Raw genomic sequence first — 25,046 nt, 5'->3', positions numbered from 1 at the left:
TAGGAACACACCCTAAGGAAGGTCACAAGGTCACAGGGAGACTCGTCCAGCACTGCTGTGATAGGGAAGTATTGCAAACAGCCTTAATGTCCACCAATCACACAGAAGATAAATAAAAGGTGATATGTCCCTGAGAGGGACATGCGGCAGTTGAAACGAATCATTGATACATTTCACAAACAAAATGATAAGTGGATCAGGCAGCTATTTACATATATTAAAAACATTTTTTAACAATTACAGATACATATATATGTGGACATCTGTATACACACATATATACAAATACATATACAAACATACATATATGTCTACATATCTATTAAAATTATTGTAACATAGGTTGAAAGAAAAAATCAGTTTCATGATAACTATAGTTTGGGGGGAGGTTTGAGGAAGGGTACAATTTTATCAGTAATGTTATATTTCTTTTTTTAAAAATATCTGAGAGCATGACAAATTGGTTATGTTTGGTGATTTTGAGCTTTGCGCATATAGGTGTGTGTTATTCTCTATTCTGTTTTTCTTGGTTGATCAGAACATTCCCCAAATTAAAAAAAAATAGATCATAACAGAACATACAGGACACCTCACCTCACCGACCCTTCTATGTTATCTATTCCTGCGCTTCGTAGACCCTTTCAGAGCTGACCATGGCTTGAAATGAGGGAAGAGAGATCTATTAAACCCCATGTTTACTTACAACCTTTGCTGGAAAAAAAAGTTGCCAGCCGGTTTCAGTCTTTGAGGCTGGCAATCAAGAGGATATTTAACTCTGTCATCACTCTTTCATCAATCCACCTTTTGTTTTCCTTGTGGCTTCAGGATTTTGAGACCTCAAACAACCCTGCACTTTTCACCATTCAGAGCACTGGAGACCAAGCATATTCCTTGTTGAGCAGAATGCAAGATAACAAAAATAACGAGGAAAAATAAAACTGATGGCCGCACAATCGTCCACTGCTGCAAAGAAAACAAAGGTACCCCTTAGCAGATTTCTGAAGCTGACCTGCTCATATGCCTGTCAGTAAATCCACGACCAGCTCTGCAGACTTCAGCGTGTCACACAGCTTCCTCCCCAAGCCTTAGTTTCCTCATCTGTCTTATGGAGATAGTAATCGTACCTTCTTCACAAGCCCAGTATGAGGTAGGTGTCAATGCGGTTTTGTGTGTAAGGGCCTGAGAACTAGGGGCTTATAGAAATATGTATTAGTTATTGTTGCTGTATCTCTACCTCTCTTTGTCGTTCGTGCTTAAATGACTGGAATGACCTCACCAAGCAGGGCACGAGAGAACAGACACTGTTGTTAGGTGAAGGCAGGTTAGAAACCCAGCTCACCAGCTTCCTAAGTGAGCTTGAGTAAGTCACTAGCCTGGGGTGGCTGAGGGAATAAATGATATGATCCTGGTAAAGCCCCCAGCAGGGACCTGGCTGGGGTTAGCTGTCAGCAGTGCTAGGTGCTGTGACATACTGGGGAGTTGTTGAGTTTGCAGCGTGGAGAATGCTGGCATGTCACCGACGCCATCGCTCCCACTGACAACACACGCTCACTTCAACTTTTGCTAAGTTATTAATAATTTCTCATAGAAAAATGTCATTCTGAGCCACATTGATAGAAACCATAGCACATTCTTTAAAATTATATGAAAATCTTTACAGATTTACAAGTATGGTTGACTTCCAACTTTCTTAAGTCACCTTAGTATAATTAACTCACCAGCCTTGCTTATCTAATCAAGCTTATCAATGGCAAATGTTGCTGTCCTCATGGAGTCCTGACTATAAATGTTAAGGAATATGAGAACAAGGTGAAAAGGTGGCGTCTTTATAACAGCTGTAATTTATCCAGAGTTTTGTCCCGGCCTTTGATTGGGGCTGACTCTGGATCTAGCGTTCCCCCTGATTGCATTAGAAGTAGCCCTTAGGGGTCAGATGGAATTCCAAGGTCCTGGAATCAGTTAGAAGAATGGAGAATGCGTGTGTGAAGGGGAAGGGGCAGAACTCCCCACCCAGCTGACCTTGGGAGAGGACGGGGCCAGTTTCAAGGGCGTCCACCTGACAGCCACGCAGGGCACGTGGGTGCTTTAATGCTTTGCTGTCGCCATCTTGAAATTCTTAGAACGTGTTTAACATTTTCACTTTACACTGAGTCCAGCAAATTCTGAGCTTGTCCTGGGAACTTTCCTGGATGCTGAGGCTCTCAGACGCAAGCACAGCTGTGCCTGTCATAACTGGCAGCAAGTATAGCAAACACCCAGGGAATAATTCTGACCACCAGGACATGTAGGACCCAAATGCTTTACACAAAGTGCAGTCACCTCATCCTCCTGTGGATCCTTTTTAGATATGATAAAACAGAGGTGTAAAGATAATAATAATTTCCATTTATCAAACACTTGCTACATGCCATTCATCTTGATAAGCACTTTGTATGCATAATCCCATTTACTTTTCCCAACAATTCTGCGAGGTGAGGTGGATACCATCGGTTGGGACACATCTTAATCCTTTTTACAAATGCAAGCTTTTAAGTAAGAAAAATAAAAACAATACATTAATCCAAAAAAAGCAGGAGGAACCTAATAAGGGTTATTTTGTTTTATAAATGTAATTTTATCTGGGCTATGATGTGGACCATTGACTATGGGGTGCAGTGATGCTCAGAGATGAACTTACCAGGTGCAATGGATGTATCACGATGATGGGAGAGAGTGTTGCTGTGGGGGGAGTGGGGGGCGGGGGCGGTGGGGTTGAATGGGACCTCATATATATTTTTTAATGTAATTAAAAAATAATAATAATAAATATTTAAAAAAAAATAAAAATAAAATAAATAAATAAATAAATAAATGTAATTTTAAAAATAATGAAATAGAAAACAGAGATTTTGAAAGGAAAAAAGCCAGCTAAGCCAAAAGCTGGTTCCTTAAAAAGATTCATATATTTTAAAAATCTTTAACAAGACTTAGCAAAGCAAATAAAAACAAATTAAAATATTTAAGATAAAGAGGACTTTACAGATAAAGAAGAGAATAATAATCTAAATTTAATACCATAAACAATTTCATACCCAAAAAAAGTGAACACTTGGCAAAGTTCACAACTTCCTAGAGAAATATCACTTACCAAAACTGATCTTAAGAGAATCCAGAAACTTGAACAGACCTAACACTGACAAGGAAACTGAGTCAGTGGCCAACGCATGTGTGTGTGCATACACACGCTCACTAACACATAAATACATACACAGCGCATAAGCAGGCTCACAGGCCAGTTCTAAACATTCAAGAAACAGGAAGAGGAGCAGGTATAGCTCGGTGGTTGAGTCCCTGCTTCCCATGAACGAGGTCCGGGGTTTAATCCCGAGTGCCTCCAAAAAAAATGCACAAACAAAAAAAACACAAAGAAAGAAAGAGGAAAATAGAGGCCATTTACTGTTGCTTGATGCTGCTATTATTTATGGAGCATTTACCTTGTAGCAAGCACTATGCTGAAAGCTTTGTATGCCTAATCCACGTAAGGTAGGTACACCTAGTCTCCTTTTACAAGGCCCAGGGAGCTTTAGTACCTTGGCCAGCTTCGTGTAAATGGTAAGTGGCAGAGCTGGGATTTGACCCAGAGCTAGCATTTGTTACCTCTCTCTGCTAAACTGCCTCTCAGAACTGGGTGAGGGAAACCACAGTCTAAGTGACAAAAGAATAGGGGCCTTTGTGGCTGCTGGTTTGACTCTCTTTATTTCAGTCCCCCAATATTCACTGAGCTCCTGATCAGGGTTCCTGCCCCCAGTAAGCTTGAATTCCCGTGTTCTTGGATTAGGTGTTCTTGTTTTGTTATCATCTTAGCAGATAGTAGCGATTGTCATGTGAAGAGCATTGTCCTTTGGAATCTCAAGGTAATCAAGCTCAGAGGTAGGAGCCAATGGCTATCTCAGCCCCCTGATGAAAAACAAGAAGACAGCTGCATGAGAATTATGCAATGTTTGTAGTTTACATGTGGGATCCCATTATGACAAAGGTCATTTACAACCTGTAAAGTTTAAATCCCAGTTACAGAGGAGAAATTAACTGCTCAGGGAGGTGAGGGAAGGTGACAAGGTCCCACAGTCAAGGAGCCACAGATGAGAAGTTTTGGGTCCAAAGCCAGTGGTCCCACATTGGCCATGGTACTACTGGATACCATTGAATTCTAGTCCAATGAACTCTTTGGTGTTCATTGTGGAAGGACCCGTCCTCCATGCAGGGATGGATCCAGATTTTGTGGGGCATGCAATTTTGTCATTTTAAAACAAAGACTATAAAAATATCTTATGTTTGGGAACTTTGCAAACACACGTGACCATGTGAATACATTGCTAAGCCCCTATCGGAATTGGGGGAGGGGCCCTGAAGCATAAGCTTAACCAGCCTCATAGTAAACCCATCTGGATCTTTCTATTCAAGTTGTATTTTCCGGCTTGAGTTTTAGAGATAATAAGAAGGGAAATGATTGACCAGACAAAAGAGGTGTGTGGAAACACTCAGCAATATTATTTATCAAGGGGTCAGGCGCTCTTGCTAAATCATCTCATTTAAACTTCACAGAAACTCTATGAAGTTAGATATTACCATTATCCCCATACTACAGATAAGGGAACTGAGGCTCAGAGCCATAAGTGACCTACCCAAGGTTACATACGTGACCTTTTAGATAGAAACCACCTGGAATTATTCCAGGCTTCAGCCTCTGCTCTGACGCCCACCGCGGCTAGTCAAGGTGCCTGCTTGCGTCCTAACACTGGGTCAGCCATGATTTAGAAAGTGCTGCTTCTCCAAATTGCCGTGCATTTTGAAAAGAAATTTGGGAAATCATTCACTTCACAAGTACAGGTTTATGGCCTCACTGCCTGAAAACCTGAAGGTATGTTTGAGGATTTTTTAAATTTCAGTGAATATTTGGCATTGCCTTTGAGGAAAAGGTATATACATCATTTGCAGTCAAAAGGTGCATTTTTAAAAAATAAATTTGTTATTTTGGAATACTTTTAGTCTGGCAGAAATGTTGCAAAGAAGGTACCGGGAACTCCCCTGTGCCCCTCACCCAGTTTCCCCATCTTACATGACGACGGTGCTTTCGGCCCAGCTAAGGAAGCAGCATTGGTCCATTGCCATTAACTAAACCTCAGGCTTTATTTGGATTTCATGAAAGGTACATTTTAAAGGACTTTCACAGCTAACATTTGTTGAGCACCTACTAAGTGCCAGGCATTGTGCCAAACACTTTGTAGCTTCTTCAACCCATGTAGCTACCTGGTAGGGCAGCTACTTCCTTATGCCCATTTTACAGAGGTGACCCTGAAGCCCAGACACAACTCTGTGACAGCTAGTTAGTGGTGGAGAGGGTTTGATTCAGGCCGTCTGACAGCAGAGCCCCTGCTGCAGACACCGCATCGACGTACTTCTTACTGCATTTTCTCCTAAGGAGAATATTGTCACTCTACCCTCCTAGCCACCCAGGATGCTCAACTCAAGCCGAGTCCCCATTCACTCAGTCCCTCCTTCACCAACTATTTTACTTCCTCCTCCACTTCTCTCCTTCCTCACCAATGAGCTGCCCCTTGGACGAATCCTAATACCTGGAAATACGAGGGTGACCAATTCCGATGACTTCTGGGACCAGGCAGCACCCGGGAACGAGTGGGGCCAGCCCGCCGTGTGGGAACCACGGAGCCCGGGAGCGCCCCCGCCCACCTGCAGGGGTCACGTCTGCACGTGAGTCTCTGTCTGGTCTTTGTGTCCATCTCTCTTGCTCTCCCGTGCTTCGGCCAATGATAGCCAAACAACATGCAGACCTAATGTTTTCAAAACTTTCCATTTTTGAAGAAAAAAACATTTTCTTGAATTTTTATGTGACTTTTACTTTTTTTTTAGATTTATTTTTTATTTATTTCTCCTCCTTCTCCCTGCCCCCCCCAGTTGTCTGCTTTCTCTGTCTATTCGCTGTGTGTTCTTCTGTGTCCACTCTCATTTTTGTCAGCAGCACCAGGATTCTGTGTCTCTTTGTTGTGTCGTCTTGCTGCCTCAGTTCTCCGTGTATGAGGTGCCACTCCAGAGCGGGCTGCGCTTTTTTTCGCGCTGGGCGGCTCTCCTTATGAGGCGCGCTCCTTGCGCATGGGGCTCCCCTACGCGGGGGACACCCCTGCATGGCACAGCACTCCTTGCTGGCATCAGCACTACGCGGGGGCCAGCTCACCACACGGGTCAGGAGGCCCTGGGTTTAGAACCCTGGACCTCCTATATGATAGATAGGCAGACGCCCTATCAGTTGAGCTAAATCAACTTCCCTTACTAATTTTTAGAACTCTTTGTAGTATTGTGTGGTTTCATTTATGTGATATGCTTAGAATAGGCAAATCCATAGAAAGAGAAAGCAGACAGGTGATTGTCTGGGGCTGGGGGGCGGGGCAGGGGAGAATGGAAAGTAACTACTAGTGAGTACAGGGTTTCCTTTTGAGGGGATGAAAGTGTTTCTGGAATTAGATAGTGGTAACGGTTGCCAAACATTGGGAATGAACTAGAAATACTTTAAATTGATTGAAATGGCAGATTTTTTTTTTTTGAGGTACAGGGCCAGGGATTGAATCCAGGACCTTATATGTGGGAAGCTGGCGCTCAACCACTGAGCTACAGCAGCTCCCTGAAATGGTGAATTTTATGATATATGAATTTAACTTCAATAAAAGAAAAGCAAACCTCTTTGTAGGTCAAACAAAACCAACATGTGGGTCAGTGTGGCCAGGACTCAACATTTGCACTCCTTCTCTTAACTTCAGTTCTCTCATCCATTAAATGGGGACAAGGAAAGTTACTGCGGGAGTGAAACAAATGAATATTGGTAACACCCTTGAACAGGGCCTGGCACAACATAGAAGTTGTCCACATGACTGGCATTTAAAAAAAAAAATTATTTTGGAGTTTGGGGAAAAAATGGAGCAAACTGTTCAAGTTAAGTCACTGCATTTCCCTCCCTCCACAAAACCTCTCAGTGTTGACTTACTGAATCTTTCAACTTTCAGCTATTTTTAGGCATGTTGACTCAGCCTCAGTGCCCTGTATTTGTGCTCCATGGGGCCTCCCTCTAGGGCCGTTGCAGATAGAGCCCTCATAGTCCTCTGCTGGCCTTTAAAAAGCACAACGGGGAAACGCTTTTGTATTCCCCGTGATGTTGCTAAGTGTGAGCTCAGGTTCACTTCATAAAAAATTATTTGCTTTGCCAGGTACAGCCCCCTCACTGATGATGCCCCTGAGGTGGCCTCATTACACATAAAGGTAAATATTGTTTAACTTATCACAATCGTTCATCTAAAGAGTTAAAGCCAGAAGGCTGACCTTTTGTTGAGTCAGATGATCTGCCTACTATTTTCTATTTCTGGCACTAGAAATTAAAAATAGAGTTCAGTTCAGAAAAGGTCTGGAAGCTTCTATCTCTGATTCCGGAAAGATTGTCTCTTTTTTTTTTTTTTTTTTGTGGTACGGGGGCTGGAGATTGAACCCAGGACCACATATGTGGGAAGCGGGCACTCAACCACTGAGCCCCATCGGCTCCCCTGAGTTGTTTTTTTTTCATTTGTTTACTTGCTCTTTGTTTTTAGGAGGCACCGGAAACTGAACCCAGGACCTCCCATGTGGGAAGCAGGCACTCAACTGCTTGAGCCACATCTGCTCCCCTGTCTGATTTTTAATACACTGTAAAATGACAGAAACCATCCCCAAGATGCCATTATCATGGGGTATCAAAGTATATTTTGCACTTAGCATTGATTAGTATCTTGGTTCAAACAAATTCAAAGCAAATGATTTAAAAATTCCTATGGAGCCAGGTGGTGCCAATGGGGCAGAAATAAGCAGGTGGCTGTTAAATGAACCACTCTTCAATTGTACCCTGGGTGGCCCAATCTCCAGCCATAGGAGTGAACTGGCGGCTCACCTCTTCACTAGGAAACCTCCCTGTGCTTGGATTTGACCATCCATCGTGGTAGAGTTGGGGTGAGGGCTGCTCTGGGGGGTCCCGGGTCTGGGTCTTGGGCTCCGAGCTCAGTTTCCTAGAAATCATTACATTTCACCAGCAGCTCGTCTGGGCAGGAGGAGAGAAATCAAGCAAATGGCCCTTTTGCATCTTGTCTTAGAACCACGTTATGTGACACCCCACATTTGTATGTTCTTAAAATTTCTGAAATTAGCTACTCAAGTGGTTCAGTTGTTTCCTGCACCTTCACTGGAGCCCACTTATCTAATTCAATAAGATGTGGAATTTTAAAAATATACAAATAGCAATTGTACTCCTTATTCAAACCAAACGGCCAAGGCACACTTTCCCTCCACTGACCCAATGCTAACCCTTTAGAAAACATTCTGGATGAGAGTATATGAGTGTGAGTATGTGTGTGTGAGAGAATGTGTGTTGTGCACGCCTGACTGTGTGTGTGTGGTATGCGTGCGGGGAGATTTTGTTTAAAATGTTTAAAGGAACAAAGGATAGGTCAGCAATCTAAATTTAAATTAACTTCTTGAACTTTGCACATATTTAAGCCTTATTATTTAATTTTCTTTCTTTGTGTGTGTTTTTAACTAACTGATAAAAAACATCAGTCATGGGCGTGTCAGTCAGGAGGGGAAATGTAGGACCTTAATATTTGTCATCCTTCCCACACACGCCCTGGAAAACAAGCAGCAAAGAATACCACTTTTCATGCGTTATCAGCCATCCCAAACATCTGCCTCCCCCCACCCCAAATAAATCACTACAAGTAAATGACACTTCAGTAATGATTTTACATAATTCTCTGTAAACAAAAATGAATCCATTAAGGAATAGAGTAAACACTGTATAGGCAACTATTGTTTTAACTTTTGGGTTTTTGTTTTTTGTTCTTTGGGTTTTTTTCACCGTTCATTCCACTTTCTGTTAATACCTTTTTTATTTTACAAAAAAATTTACAAATAGTCTGTACTTCCTAGGCATTCAATGGAGTTAAAATAATTGAAAGCATACTCAAAACCTAAAAAAGAAAAATTTAACCAGCTTAAGATACATATGAGGAAAAGGAATGTGGTTCAACCAATTGGGCTCCCGTCTACCATATAGGAGGTCCAGGGTTTGATGCCCAGTGCCTCCTGATGAGGGTAAGCTGGCCCACGCGGAGTGCTGGCCTACATGGGAATGCAGCCCCGCGCAGGAGAGCCACCCTGCGTAGGAATGCAGCCTGCACGGGAAAGCTGCCCCATGCAGGAGTGCCGCCCAATGCAGAGAATTGGTGCGGCAAGATGATGCAACAAGAGACACAGAGGGGAGAAAATAAGAAGACGTAGCAGAACAGGGAGCCATGGTGGTAGATGAGCGTAATCACCTCTCTCCCACTCTGGAAGGTCCCAGGATTTGTTCCCAGAGCTGCCTGATGAGAATACGAGCAGACACAGAAGAACACACAGTGAATGGACACAGAGAGCAGACAACGGGGGCAGGGGGAACTGGGGGGGGGGGCGGGGGGAGCGGGGAGAAATAAATGAAAATAAATCTTAAAAGAAAAAAAAAGATACATGTGAGGGGAGCAGATGTAGCTCAAGTGATTGAATGCCTACTTCCCACATACAAGGTCCCAAGTTTGATCCCCGGTACCTCCTAAAAACAAGCCAAAAAACCAAGTCTCATTGTAGAGTGGATGTAGCTCAGTGGTTGAGCGCCTGCTTCCCATGTAGAAGATCCTGGGTTCAATCCCCAGTACCACCTAAAAAAACAAAAAGCAATATATGAAACAGTGTACCAATTAAAGTTTCAGTCTATCTAATGAATAAGAAATATGTGTAGTAAATCTATGTAATTTATATTTTTTGAACTGAGCACTTTAATTTTATATTACAAATTTAAAAGGCACAGAAGGTATATAGTGAAAAATTCTCCTTCAGTCCCCAGAATCCCAGGTGCCCAATTTAGTGGCAAATAAGGGAACCAGTTTCCAGGGTAGCCCCATAATGCAGTGGATTTCTTTTTTTTTTTTTTTTTGAGTTTTTATTTATTTATTTCTCCCCACCCCCTCGTTGTTTGCATTTGCTGTGAACAGGAACTGAACCTGGGACCGTCAATGTGGAAGGGAGGTGCCCAACCACTTGAGCCACCTCTATTCCCTGCTTTGTTGTGTCTCTCATTACATTTTTTCTTCTCGTGTCTCTTGTCATGTCATCTTATTGCATCATTTGCTGCAACTGCCCATTGCATCAGCTCGCTGTCTTGCTTGTCTTCTTTTAGGAGACACTAGGAAGCTCTGCTCCCTGCTTTGGTGTGTCCTGCTTTTCTTCTTGTGTCTCTTGTTAAGTCATCTTGTTGTGTCAGCTTGCCATGTTCTTTAGGAGGCACTGGGAACCGAACCAGGGACCTCTCATGTGGTAGGCAGAAACTCAATCACTTAAGCCACCTCCACTTCCCTGTGCAGTGGATTTAATAAAAAGTATATATATTCAAAGGAGCTTAATTTTGTGTTTAAATACTCCCAAATGCTCTTATTACATGTAATAATAGGTTTTCCCCACCTTGATTTCTTGATTTCTATATTTGAAATGTTCATTTTAGCTGAACAAATTTCACCTAAAATAGTATCCCTCAGCCAACAAAAGCTGAAAGCTGAATTCTGAATAATGCCATGCATTTTCGGTACTTCTGTCTGCCTCCCAAATTTGCATAAAGTGGAAGCCACTAGCCTCTGCTATGCCCCCATATCCAGGAGTCCTGTGCAGGGATCCTGCAGAAGGAGATTTTCACATGAGATACTGCTAAGCCCTGCTTTCGGAGCCCCTGGGAGTCAGCGGCTCTTGGCTAGACTTTGTGCTAAGTTCCTCACTATCTGGAGCATACAGAGACTGGACAATAAGATATTGTACCATAATTTTCCTTCATTGGATTACATCCCTTCCATTGCTTTCCAATGTACTAGAATAAATTTCATACACTTCAGAGTGGCCGCAAAGGAGCTGCACCATCCTCTGGGGTCTTAGCTCCCTCTCTCTTCCCAGTCACTCTTGCCTCCTTACTGCCCTTGAAGACAACACGCCAAGCTGGTTCCCACAGAGGGGCTTTGTGCACGCTAATCCCCTCCTCCTAGAACGTGCTTTCCCGAATTTTTTGCATGATCTTATTGTTCAGGTTTCAACACAGAAGTCCTCTGCTCAGAGAGCCCTCACTGACCAGCACGCTGAGGGACCCATATGTCCACACACAGTCCTTTTGGATCCCAAATGCATTGCTGTGGGTACATGACCTTAGGCAATCCCTCAGAACTTCTGCTTCTTCATCTAGAAAGCGGGGGATCAGAGCACATAATTCACAGGATTGGAGGGCAAAGTGAAGAGTAAAACCCAGGTAAATAATTTAAAAAGCACTGTCTGAGATTAGGCACAGTGACTGCTAGATCTTCCTCTGTCTTCACAGCATTAATCATGCTTTGAAAGTATTTGGTTTATTCATTTGTTTTCTGACTGATTTATCCAGATCTGACCCTAAACTTTAGGCTTCCTCAAGGGGAGGGTTTGTGTCTATCCAGTCCACCTGGTATATAAATGGCTGCCCTCTAGCATGAGCTACGCCATAGGGCTGTTGTGAAATTAAAGGAGATGATTCATGTAAAGCACATTGGATCATATGAGGAATATATTAAGCATTTAATAAATGTTAGTGGTTATTATTTTTACTGTTATTACATGAACTCAGTCTTCTGGTTCTTTAACTTATATTAGGAGGGGATTAAAATTAAAGCACCCATGTTTGACTGTTTCCCTGATTCTGTTTCTTTTTTTATGGCAGGGATGAGTGGCATCAAAAATTAGACAGTGTGGAGCACCTGTAGCTCAGTGGTTAAGCACCTGCTTCACATGTACAAGGTCCCAGGTTCAATCCCCGATACCTCCTTTAAAAAAAAGAAAAAAAATTTAACAAGAGGTAACCATTGCTTAAAATCAGAAGAATCTATATCTATCTATCTATCTATATATATATATATATAGTCAGAAAAACAATGTAGCTTGTCAAAATTTCAAAGAGTACATCAGACAAAAATCATATGTTAAATGAGACCCTTTTTTTTTTTTCAGCTGAAAACTCATGATGTACTGGTTGAGAACTTAATCTAGTTTCATCTATTATTCAACATCTGTGTTTAATAAAGAGGGAAGATAGCAGCAAAATGTTATTAACAGTGCAAGGGGAAAATTAGGTATGAATGGGGATTCTCTGGTTTAGGAAAGTTCATTTCCATTCAGCTTTGTCAGTTTTAAAAATCTAAGATATAAGACTGGAAGGGAGAGAGAATTATCATTTTCAGCATTGTCCCATAACATGTTGATGTTCAGTATCATATTGGATTTGTATCTAGCAAAAGAAACAGAAGTAGTTCTTTTGGGGGCACCCACCAAGATTTTTGCAGTTGGCTAGATTTCATATAATAAGCATGTGTTTTCCAAGATAAATACACCAAAAAATATCAGTTACTTCAATACTTTGCAGGAATAGCTCCTAAAAAAAAGTTACCATCATCTTTTTCAGACATTTATTAAGCACCCATCTGCTAATTCCAGAATGACTTAAAAATTAAGCTTAAAAAAAAAAGACTGTACATGCACAGAAATAAAGGACTATGATTACATGTAACAAATTGCAATGGCTACCTTTTAGGGGGATGGGGGATGGGGACTCGTGTTTGGAATTGGTGGTAAAGAACTTTTAGCTTTATCACTAAAGTATAAATAGTTTTACAGTACAAATGTATTAATTCATGGCTTATGTAATTAAAATTTGATTTTAAAATTTTAAGAAAATCGTGCTATAATTTTTAGAAATAATAGAAGAAGTAGCCAGAAGGAACATTCAACCAAATGCTTTGGTTTAATATTAATATTACTACATTTATATTTAGTGTACAACAAAACATGATAAACTGCATGTGTTTTTCCTTAGGCAAACAGTTGTATTTTAGAATTGAAATTTATATATATTACACCTTTTCAACTCCCATATGCATTTGTTGTTTTTTTTAAAAGATTTATTTATTTATTTTATTTCCCCCCTCCCCCGGTTGTCTGTTCTCTGTGTCTATTTGTTGCGTCTTGTTTCTTTGTCCGCTTCTGTTGTCGTCAGCGGCACGGGAAGTGTGTGTGGCTCCATTCCTGGGGAGGCTGCACTTTCTTTCACGCTGGGCGGCTCTCCTTACAGGGCGCACTCCTTGCGCATGGGGCTCCCCTACGCGGGGGACACCCCTGCGTGGCGCGGCACTCCTGGCGCATCAGCACTGTGCATGGGCCAGCTGCACACGGGTCAAGGAGGCCCGGGGTTTGAACCGCGGACCTCCCATGTGGTAGGCGGACGCCCTAACCACTGGGCCAAGTCCATTTCCCTCCCATATGCATTTGAAACCCTATTCATGCATCACTCTTCTTGAGCTACCCTCCCCCTGAAAAATAATAAACAAAGTGAAATCCACTGTTTTGACAAGTTCATGAAGCGTCATTGCACAGGTAAAAGCTGCTTAGTTCATGTAACTGCTACTGAATCCCTGATTCAGGGCACTCCCAGTTTGTCACTTCATTCCCGGAAAAAAGTCTTATCAGATCCACAACGATTCCTGTCAAAAAGAAGAAAAAGCCCCCACCTCCATGTAATCCAAGTGGGTAGATTCTAAAGCTGTGGGGCCGTGGCTGTCGAGGAGTCATGGTGCAACTGAAGGGATAAAGGGAGATCAAGGGTATGAAAGGGGCCCTGACACACGGGAGGCTTCGCAGGCCTGTCTCCCCAAGACCGTCTCTGCCGGATCGAAGGGGATTAATCCACGGGAGGGTGGTGAACAGTGGCTGAAGTGGGGCGTCAGATCCAGTCAGGCCGTCCTGACACACTCTGGACTGCCCTTCCCTTCGCGCCAGGCCTCTCTCTTGCCACTCTTTCTTGTGGATAAACGTGAAAAATAGGTTGGGAATTTTTTGTGTTCTTTTTGGTGCTTGCTGGCCAGGGAAGCTGACGATGTTAGAAATTCCGTGATCTCCTACTGCGGGTTCTTACGTGACAACCAAATGCACTGTGTGGCCCTTGTTGGGATCCTGACTCGAACAAGCCAAGGGTAAAACAGACATATTTTAGATGATCGGGACAACTGGACTACGGACTGGCAATTAGGGGATATGGAGGAATTATTTCCTCATTGGTTAGGTGTGATAATGATTTTTTTAAACTTATTTTTAAAAATACATGAATATGGGAAGCAGACTTGGCCCAATGGATGGGGTGTCCGCCTACCACATGGGAGGTCCACGGTTCAAACCCCGGGCCTCCTGGACACGGGTGGTGAGCTGGCCCATGTGCAGTGCTGATGCGCACAAGGAGTGCCCTGCCACGCAGGGGTGTCCCCCGCATAGGGGAGCCCCACGCGCAAGGAGTGCGCCCCGTAAGGAGAGCCGCCCAGCGTGAAAGAAAGTGCAGCCTGCCCAGGAATGGCGCCGCACACACAGAGAGCTGACACAAGATGACGCAACAAAAAGAAACGCAGATTCACAGAGAGCAGACAACTGGGGGGGAGGATAAATAAAAAATAAATTAAAAAAATAAAAAATAAAATACATGAATAACAAAGTGCATAGGGGGAAATTATATGAAGCCTATGGTCTGCTTTAACATACTTAAGGTAAAACAAGGAGGGGAGGCTTGCAAATACAGCAACATCTTGATAATTACTGAATCTGGGTGATCGTCTATGGGGGTTCACTGTACTTTTCACTCTACTTTTGGGTATTTTGAAAATTTTTACCAAAGCAAAACAAAACAAAAACTAACTAACTAATAATAAAGTTTGTAAAGCATTCCAAAGCGTGGCCGTGGTGGTGTGAGTAGTTCTGCAGCCTCAACACACTTGGTTAAACTGTCTGAATCACCAACACTTTCTTAGCTGCCTTTGGAAAGCAAGGACCCATGCCACGGGAAGCAGCCGAAGTACACCAAGATTGTTTTATTTATTAATGCTGGCTCCCCAGAACAGAGTGCTTGCTCTTATGTGCAAGATCTCACAGACTCCTGGCGCAGGATCTATTTCATCACTCCCACTTCCCAAATGAGGCAAAAGTGGCTCAGAGAAGTTAAGTAATTTTCCCAAGATTGCCCCGCCAGTGAGTGATGGAGCCAGAGTTCACACTCAAGGCAATCAAGTTTTAGAGTCTACGTCCAGTCTGGTACCCACTTTCTAACAAAGGGAGGAGAAAAGAGGAATAAGGATAAAGGAGATTCAGAAGCTTGCTTCCCCTTCCCTTGCTTCACTGTCCTTATTTAGACGCACAATTCTTGTTAAAGACCAATTATTTAGCCATTTGATGTTTTTCAAAATTTATTCAATGAGATCTCGCTCAGTGAGCATGTCTTTAATTAGAATTGTAGGGGAGCAGGTGTAGCTCAGTGGTTGAGCGCCTGCTTCCCATGTACAAGGTCCCGGGTTCAATACCCAGTACCTACTAAAAATAATAATAATAATAATAATAATAATAATCAGAATTGTAAAATTTTGTCCACCATGGATTTTTTTGACACTGAACTAAACATTTTATATGTGTTATCTCAATTAATCTTCAACAGCCCTGTGCATGAGTATTACCCCCTTTCACAAATGTGGAAATAGAAGCACAGTAGGTATCTTGCCCAAAGCCTTGCAACTGTAAAGTAGCAGAGCAAAACCTTGCATTAAAAGAGTGTTTATCATGATTACTGAGTTTGGGGACATCCCTTTAGATTTTCTGCCTCACTTGAGTCCCAGCCCCGCTTGCTTCATAGCTAATGGTATATTTTAAAGGCCTTTAACAGTAAAGAAGTTAAAAAGCATTTCTCTCAAGCAGAGAATATGTCTTATTCATATTTGTGTTCCCAGCTGTTAGCACACAGAAAGGTCTAATGTATGTGTTGAACTGAAGCGAACTCTCTCATTCCCAGGATGTTTCCTCCTGTTCAGAAATTCTGGGAAATAATAGTAGTCAGAAGATAACAATGTTGGATAAAGACCAAAAGCAAGCCATTGATTATGTAGTTGCTTCAATTCTTTTAAAAAAAAACTGGAATTTAAACAGTAAGAGTTCAAAAATATAATATCCATAACACATCTTAGAAATAGGAACGGAAGCACACATAGAAATTCTACCTAGTGATTGTCAGTGATTGTAGCTGGATATAGAAAAGTACTGATTTCGAGTTTTAAAGGAAGGACTGTCAGGAACAATGAAAGAAAAGCACATCGTGAAAAATAATAATAATAGTGATAGTTTACCCTTCCAGAAGGGTAAACCAAATCTAAATTTTTTTGCAGCTCTGGGTAAGCTGAATTATTGAATAATTAATAATATATACACGGCACCGAGCTACATACTTTATATGCGTTGACTCATTTAATCCTGTGAAGTGTGTATTTCCCCATTTCACAAAGGAGCAGGGGGAGGCACGGAAGGCAAGTAACTTGCCCATAGCCTCACAGCTAGAGACAGAGGACAGTTTTGAACCTAAACCCTATACCGGCCCTCACAACTGTCAAACCAGGGGAAGAAAAACAAGTCAGTACTGGATTTTTGTAAAGGTTACCTAAATTCCTGATGGTTTGATTGGAGCTCAGGGCCCCTTCTGCTGGCTTTTCTTGAGGCTTAAACTACTAATAGTAGAATTGTCTAGGCTGATCTCAAATTTAAAATAACTTTCACATGCAGATATTTCTGGGAGAAATAAGACTGACACTTAAAAAAGAGCCCAAACTTTTCTCAGCTCTTGGGGGGAGTCTTTTAATTCTTCATAGATGATACTAAAACATCATCCTTCTGACCCTAAGCCAAACTGTTAAGTAAAGTAATAAAAGGAAATCAAATGTCCATACGTGTGGTCCTTAGCTATGGTCCTGGGAACACACCCCAGGGACCATCTGTGGAGGACAAAGTGGCCCCAGGGACGATTTTTGGAGGACAGTTTCAGAGGGGACCTTCCTTAGATAAGTCTCAAAACGGAAAGGTGGAGGGCAGCCACGGGACATCCCTTGATGGAGCACGTGCCCCGAGGGAGGGGACCGGCTGAAATAGATGCAAATTTCCCAATGAATGGCAGAAGCAAAACCATCCCACGAAACTGTGCTAAGTAATATATACTACCAAATTGCATCATTCCAAGATGCACATTTTTTCATGCTTGACATAGGCAATATCTTCGAATCAAAGGCATGTCATGAGTTAATTAGTATATGTTTTTCCTTCTTAATGGTACACAAAATGGCTTACAATCTACGATGGCTTAAATTCAATGAAATAATGTGTTAGAAAATCAGTCATCTGTGTGACTCTCCCTAAAAATCCCAAATACACATAATCTGTTTTAAGAGCTAAAACTTTAGTACACTATAGTGACAAACAGGATATCAGGCCAAAATAGAGAGACAGGTCAAAGTGAGATTTTCTAAAATAGACGTATGGATTGCAGCCACAAGTTGGCAGTGAAAGAAGTGAGGTTTAATTGGTTAATTCACTGCCCTCTACTCCAGCCGTCCATAATTTTAAATCTGTTGCATATGATTTGGTAAGAAAATGGGGGTGGCTTAATTTTTCATATGGGTTTGCAAAAGTTTTGTCTCCGTTCAGTGCCAGGACTTTGCCTGCACAATGGCAAGCATGAATCGTGTGGCGCAATGAAGAGCCCCTTGAACTCCGCCTTAAGGGAACAAAGGATTTTCAAGATGCACCCGAGTAGCAGATGCTGAGTTATCTGAAGGGTCAGAATGCCAATTAGATATTGAACATGGCAGGAGGAGGGTGGAGTTTCCAAAACAAATGAAGGATGAATAGAGCAGTCCCCGAGTTTAGGCTCGAGTCCCGCTGTTCTTTTGTACGATGATTTGTGGCAAATTTGTTTTGTCACTGAGGCATAGTTCCCCCTGGGTTTTAAAGTGATTTTGTAATCACCGAAAGAATTTTTTTTTTCTTTAAATGTCCCTTTCGTAATCAAAACTGGGTATGAAAATATTACCTTAAAAAATAACTTTGAATAAGACACAGTATCTACCTGGGAGACGTACAAAGAAGATTAATTCCATTTGGAAAAAAGTAGAAGACAGAAGAGGTGCAGAGGCAGAAAATATTTCAAGAAAGGAAATTTGAGAGGGGGTAGAAATTACAAAGAATTAAGGAGATAGAGGTTTTTCCATTTTTTAAATGTTAAAAGCTTATTCTTTGAACCAGCAATTTACAGATTTTATGGATGTAAAACAATCCATCCTTTCTAGAACAAGGGGATAATTAAAAAATCAAAGAAGCTCCCCTCCCAAAAAAATCTAAGAAGCCTACAAATGAGAAAAAAAATGCTCCCATACTTAATTATGTATTTATATTGGTGTTAACCTTTATAAATCATTCTTAGAGAAACAAAACCCAAATAGTAGGAGGATGACAATAGCCTCCTGTTTAAATAATTTCATTTGGCTCTTGTAATACTTCTGGCTACTTTTCTCCTTGAAACCACCCACATTTAGTAAAATTATATCGCTGAATGGCCCCCTACCCTGCTCTCTCTCCTGACTCCTGGCGAGTACTAGACCGTGGAATACCAAAGACAGAGCAGCAGAAAGGAAATTGGGATTGCATTGATTTAAGTCAGCCAGTGCTGTGACCAAATTATTTAGTTCTCTCTTGACCTTTGGAGGTCAAATTTGACTATTTATGCTATCTGCTAATGCTTTACTATTTTTCATTGCTTTGCCTGTTAACAATTCTGACCTACAGCCTTTCCAGCAGGCAGGGTCATTATATTAAACAATTGGCTAATTACTCCCTGAAACATGTGCTCCCGTTTTAGAATGTCATTTGAATCAAAACCCAGTCCAAATTTTTGAAAACAAAATTTAAGCATTCAAATATTTCTGAGAAGCCAAACATTGTCAGATTTCCATTATAAGTAGAAAATAATCTATCTTACTCTAACATAGGAAAAACTACGAATAAAGAACATTCTTTGAAAAATGAATGTTAAAGACAGCAAATAATCTCTTGAATCACTTTGTCAAATACATTACCTTTTTTTTTTTTAACAGTCCTTCAGGTAATATGCTCTTATCCTTGATAAAGATCTTAAATGCAAGCATACTGTATAATTTTCACTCTCTTCATTCGTCCAACCTACAAACATGAGTGTTGCTTATGTGGCATCAACCATGCGAAGTCCTGGCTTATGAGAGTGATGAAGACAATAGCCAGGATTCTCTGAAAATTGGCCTTTTTGTTATCTGCACTGAAAGTGCTATGGAAGACAAACAAACATTCCCATTTCCAGTGAAGAGACGTGAACATGAAGTTATGAGTGGGGGAGCATGGTTTACTTTCAAAAATTTGTCTCAGATTTTATTTGAGACATCATTTTTTTTTAATTAACCACAAAAGACAAGAAATTAATTTTAAATCAAAGCTGCTAGAAGAGCAAATTTTTTTTAAAAATTTAAAAAGTAATTCACCTAGGCCAGGCCATCAAAATTTCACAGGAAATTTCAAGGGATTTGGGTGGGGGGGAAGGGAAGGTGCACCCACACGTGCACCCATCGGGCCCCAGCGGTGGGAGTCGGCCCCCAGATGTGTCCTACCAACGCCATCTAACCACATCGCCGCCCCGACAGCGCCGCGCCATGTAAACCAGTAAAATATGACAGGAAAGTTGTCCCCACCGGCTTCCTGATTGCCTGCTCTTTACATTCTTACACATAAACCTCTAATTCACTTCAGAATGCAAAGGTCACAACAAAAAAATCCAAGGCTAAATATACCCTTTTGTCCAGCAGAAGAATAACAGAGGTCTTTTTTTCTTTTTACCCAAACGTAGCCCTGGCCAGGTGTTTCCCTATGTCTGCCTCGCCACGTCGTGAGTGTGTTTACAAACCTAAAAAAAAAATAGCATGAAGATGTTTTTTAAATACATTTTTAATTTGAAATAATTTTAGATATACAGAAAAGTTGCCAAGTGGTAGAGAGGGTCCCTTCAGCCAGCTCCCCCTAAGGTTAAGATCTTACTCTTGCACTCCTCAAAAGACAGACATGAACAGTGATAACTATGTTATTAGCAAAACTATAAGCTTTATTCAAATTTCCCTGATTTTCCACTAATGCCTTTTCTCTGCTCTGGAATCCAATCCAGGGTACCATGTAGCATTTAGGTATTTATAAACTTGTGAATTAGAATATTCTTGTGGTTTGTCTCTCAAAACAATTTATTCAGAAATTACCAAATATTTTAAGGGTCATTTTTAGAGTAAAAAGAATCTCAACTTTTTTTAATTGGTCATATGTAGATGGCAAAAGAACCCACTTTTTACAGACATTTACATTTAAGCACATTTACTCTGTTGAGAAATCCTGTTTACCCGAGTAATGAAATATGTTGTATTCAAATTGAAAAATAAAATTAAAAAAAGATAGCCTTGAGGCTAAAAACCAGAAGATACAATGTCTCACTTATCACAATTGCAACAATTAAAAAGGAGTGGTAATTTTTAACCAAGTTTCTTAGCCTCCCTGGACCTCAGTTTCCCTCTCTGTAAAATGGTGATAATCATCGTTCCTTCACCAAGGAGAGGCAGGATAGCAGAATGTTTAATAAGAGTGTGGGTTCTGTAATTGGCCTTTGTGGTTCAATCTGAGCTGTCCCAATTTTTGACTGTCTGATCCTGGAAAAATTACTAGACTTAACTTCATGTGCCTTAGTTTTCCCATCTACAAAATGCCAGTAATACTAGTAGTTACCTTACAGAGTTAGATGATATAGATAAAACACTTAGAACAGTGCCTAGTATATTATAAGTCCTATATAAATATTTAGTATTATTATTTGGAGATTATTCTAAGGTCAATACATATAAAAGATTTATAAGATAGTATCAAATTAACATTAACTCTAATTATCCAGTGTTGATGATAGAACACAAAAAAAGAGCATTCTACCTTTGGAGTTTGAAATTGTGGCAATTCTTAAAGTTTAAATTTGATCCACAATTCCTCTTCCGGGAATCCAGCTTACAGAAATAACTACACAAGTGTCTGGAGATATATGTACAAACTGCTCATTATCGCATGATTTATAAAAATGCCGCCAGCCCCAACAAAAAGAAAAGAAATGGAGACAACCCAAGTTTCCAGAGCATGGGGACGGTGAGACGAATCCTCTGCGCCCATTAAAGGGAATGAGATGGAGTTTTATTTGCATGTGTGGACCTGAAAGGATACGTATGGTTTGTTAGTTGTTCTTTCATTTATTTATTCATTGCTTGATTATAAATATTTGTTGCGTGCCTGTTGTGTCCAAGACTATCCTAGAGATGTGGGGGCCACAGCAGAGGAAGGACAGGCCCCTTTTCTGCAGCCAGGGAGCGGACATTCGTGACAGGAGACAAACAGCAACAAGTTAAATAAATGCACACCAAGGTGTCAGGTAGAGGCGAGGGATACCAAAAATCCTCGAGTCAGAGTAAGGAGTAAACACAGAGGAGGTGACCCTTTAATCTAGGGAAGTCAAGGAGCCCACTTTTTAGCAGACATGCTCATACTCCAATACATTGAGGGATACAGGCCTAACAGGTACGTGGAGGAAGAGTGTCCAAGGAGAAAGGTGCAAAGGCACAGTGTTAGGAGTTCAGCACTGAATGAGAAAAGATATTGCAGAAAAGGATGTGTGGCTTCTTTTTTTTCTTTTAAATTTTATTTATTTACTTTTTAAAAAATGAGTGCCCTCCCCCCACCCCCCGATGGTTCTCTCGCCTGTCTGCTGATTGTTTGTTCGCCTCCTCCGGGAGGCACCGGGAACAGAACCACATGGGAGGCAAGTGCCCAATGGCCTAAGCCTCATCCGCTCCCCATGGGCTGCGGCATCTGCTGGCTTGTGGCAACTGCTGGTTTAAACGCCTGCTTATTGAGGCAGGTATGGCACCTGCTCATCTGCTTTAGGAGGCACCGAGACCCAAACTGGGGACCTCCTGTATGGTAGGCAGGCACCCAACTGGTTGAGCCACATTTGTTTCCTATTTTTTACAAGGGGGAAAACGGGAAAAAAAGCAAACATTTTGCAAATAGGAAAATATGAGGCAGACTATGTTAACCGTGTTTACCCCAGAAACTGAGGAGAAATCTTTCCGTTTTTCCTTTTTAAATATCTGGATTGTTTCTGTTTTTTCAATAAGATGTAGCATCTGTAACTAAGAAGAAAAAAAAGGTTTCTAAGAAGGAAGGTAGTTTTATCTTAAAATAATCTAGGACAGGGTTTCTCCACCTCAGCGCTGTTAACATTTGGGGCGGGGTCTCCTTGTTGTGGTGTCTGCCTTATGCATTATAGAATATTTAATAGCACCCTTGGCCTCTGCTACTAGATTCCAGTTGCAAGCCCCAGCTGTGACCATCAAAACTGTCTCCACACATTGCCAGATGTCCCCTTGGGGACAAAATACCCACTCCCTCTACCCCTAAGAACCAGTCGTCTAGGGTAAATCTTGAGTCCTAGAGGTAGCCTGTCCAGGTTCAAATCCCAGCCCCATCACTTGCAAGCTGTGGAATCTGTTCCTGCACCCCTCTGTGCCTCAGTTTCCTTATCCCTCCTGGGATGAAAAGAGCCAGTTCAACCTATGCCCGTAGAATAGGGCCTGACACGTGAAAAGTACTGGGCAAATGTGGACTGCTCCTCTCGATGCCCGCAAATGTCCCTTGTCTATCCCCCAGGCCTTCAACAGGACAGTCCAACGCCTTCTCCACTTTCACCCTCAGTTTCCCTGCGGGGCGGCGACCCTTTTCGGCCTGTAAGCAGGCTTGTTCCCTGTGAATGGAAAACCCAGCCAAGGAACAGGGAAAGAGTGACTCAAGCGCATGTTCAGCTTAGGAAAACAGCCTCCTGAAATGCTTCCTGCATCTTTTGTTTAAGAGGAAAAGTGAGATTTATTCTAAATGACCTGGGTTATACAGCTACAAGTGTAGTTTTCTCCCAAGTTATTTCCAAACATGCCCTGTGTGTATTTTTACCAAGAGGTTCTTGTCCAAGAATCATCTTGGCCCCTCCTCCTCCAACCCGCATGACTTCTTTTCACCGGCAAACCGCGTTCCTCCAAGGCGCAGGCGCATCCCCTACCCGGTCTGGTCGGCATTTCAATCTGGCAGAAATTAGAACCCGTATCGCTTTTGCTTGCATTTCAGACTTTGTGTACTTAGATTTTTCCCTTCTATGTACATGACTTTTTTTTTTAACTTTCTAACAGTCCTCATCAATGCTTTTCATATATATACAGAGCTGATTAGATATTTACATAACTGTATATGTGTTTTATTATGTATATATATGTTTTATGTTTCATTTATATTTATATATTATATGATATAAATTATATATGATGTGTTATACTTCTATATTACATAGTCATCATATTATCTATGAACATAGTGTTATTTATACTCTTAATATATTATATAAATATATGTCTATAACATATAGATTACGCATGTGTATGGCTATATATTTTTCTTTTTTTTAAGTCTACACTTTACAGTAGTGATTCTCAACAACCAGGGATGACTTGTTCCTCCCTGGGTGTTGGAACTATGGGTGATTTTTGCTCTCCCTTGTACTTCTTCTTTCTTATTAACCTGTTCTTAAATTTTCTACAACAAACGTTTAGTTCACGTTGTAATACAGCCAATTCTGCTGTAATATGACATACGCACTCCTAAAAACGATGGTGCTATGCAAAATTGCCCAATAAAAACCACATGGTTTATAGGAAAATGGGGTTATTGACACAACACTCACAAACTGCACCAGGAACACATTTAAAAGAAAAAAGGAACCAAATCAAAATGGGAGCACAGTTTTACACATGTTAAATGTTTCTAAAGTGTGTATGCGCTACAATAAATAGTGACTTAGTTTGAAAGAGCCCACATCAGATGGGCTGCAGCCTGTGCAGGGGTAGAAGGAGGGTTGTCTGAATTCAGAAGGAAGGTTGGCGCACCAGGTACAGATTTGGCTTATAACACGCGGTGAACTGAGGCAGCTGGTAGACATTTAAAGGGTGCATGTATGTGCACCTGTTTTGTGCATTCCTTCATGGCATGGTTCACCTGTGTGCAGTTTTCTGCCTTCACCTAGTATTTCTCTCTAACAAAATCATACATAAGCAATTCATATTATCTCAAATTGCCCCCTAATATATCAATCACTTTGGAACAAAGTCATGTTTTCAAAGAAAGCATTAGAGTAAAACTGTAGGGAGGGAGGCATTTCAAATTATCGAAGTGTAATTATTACAATTACATTTTGATTTTTGTACTTTTCCAGCAGTTATCACTCAGGGTCTACAGGGAAGTAGTAGAAGAATTACGTAAGTTCAAAAATGGTATGCACAAGCATCTATGGAGCACCTACTGTGTGTTTTTACATGTATGATCTTATTTAATCCTTTCCCAAACCCTTGAAGTAAGAACCACTACTGAGGGACTTGAGGCACAGAGAGGTTACATACCTTGACCAAAGTCACACAGCTGCTAAGTACCAGAGCTGAAATTCAAACCCACTCTTCCCTGATCCAAGATGATACCTAATCTGTAGAACAGTTCCTGGTACATAATGGGTGCTGAATATATATTTGTTGAATTAAACAATTTAACAAATAAGTAAATGAATGGATATTTTCTTTATCCCCCTGAAACTTTAGGCTACAAAAGTCAATTGAGGGAAGATGTGGCTCAACTGATAGAGCATCCACCTACCACATAGGAGGTCCAGGGTTCAGACCCAGGGCCTCCCGGCCCATGTGGTGAGCTGGCCCACATGCAAGGAGTGCACCCCGAAGAAGAGCTGCCCCGTGTGAGAAAAGCGCAGCCTGCCCAGGAATGGCTCCGCACACACAGAGAACTGACACAGCAAGATGACGCAACAAAAAGAGACACAGATTCCCAGCGCTGCTGACAAGAATCCAAGCAGACACAGAAGAACACACAGCAAATGGACACAGAGAGCA

The 25,046-nt window shown here is 41.4% G+C and overlaps 1 long non-coding RNA gene across 1 annotated transcript; it reads left to right on the top strand.

Moving 5' to 3' along the window:
* The first annotated feature begins 685 nt into the window (after nt 1–685).
* On the top strand, nt 686–25,046 carry LOC139437537 (uncharacterized). Its single transcript, XR_011647398.1, has 3 exons — nt 686–1,147; nt 5,588–5,748; nt 24,741–25,046. It is a non-coding gene; the product is annotated as an uncharacterized lncRNA (long non-coding RNA).

The sequence above is a fragment of the Dasypus novemcinctus genome, chromosome 24 (assembly GCF_030445035.2).
Source record: "Dasypus novemcinctus isolate mDasNov1 chromosome 24, mDasNov1.1.hap2, whole genome shotgun sequence".
Classification (NCBI taxonomy): Eukaryota; Metazoa; Chordata; class Mammalia; order Cingulata; family Dasypodidae; genus Dasypus; species Dasypus novemcinctus.
Note: the sequence above shows the minus strand (reverse complement) of the source record. Positions and strands in the feature narration are given on the sequence as shown.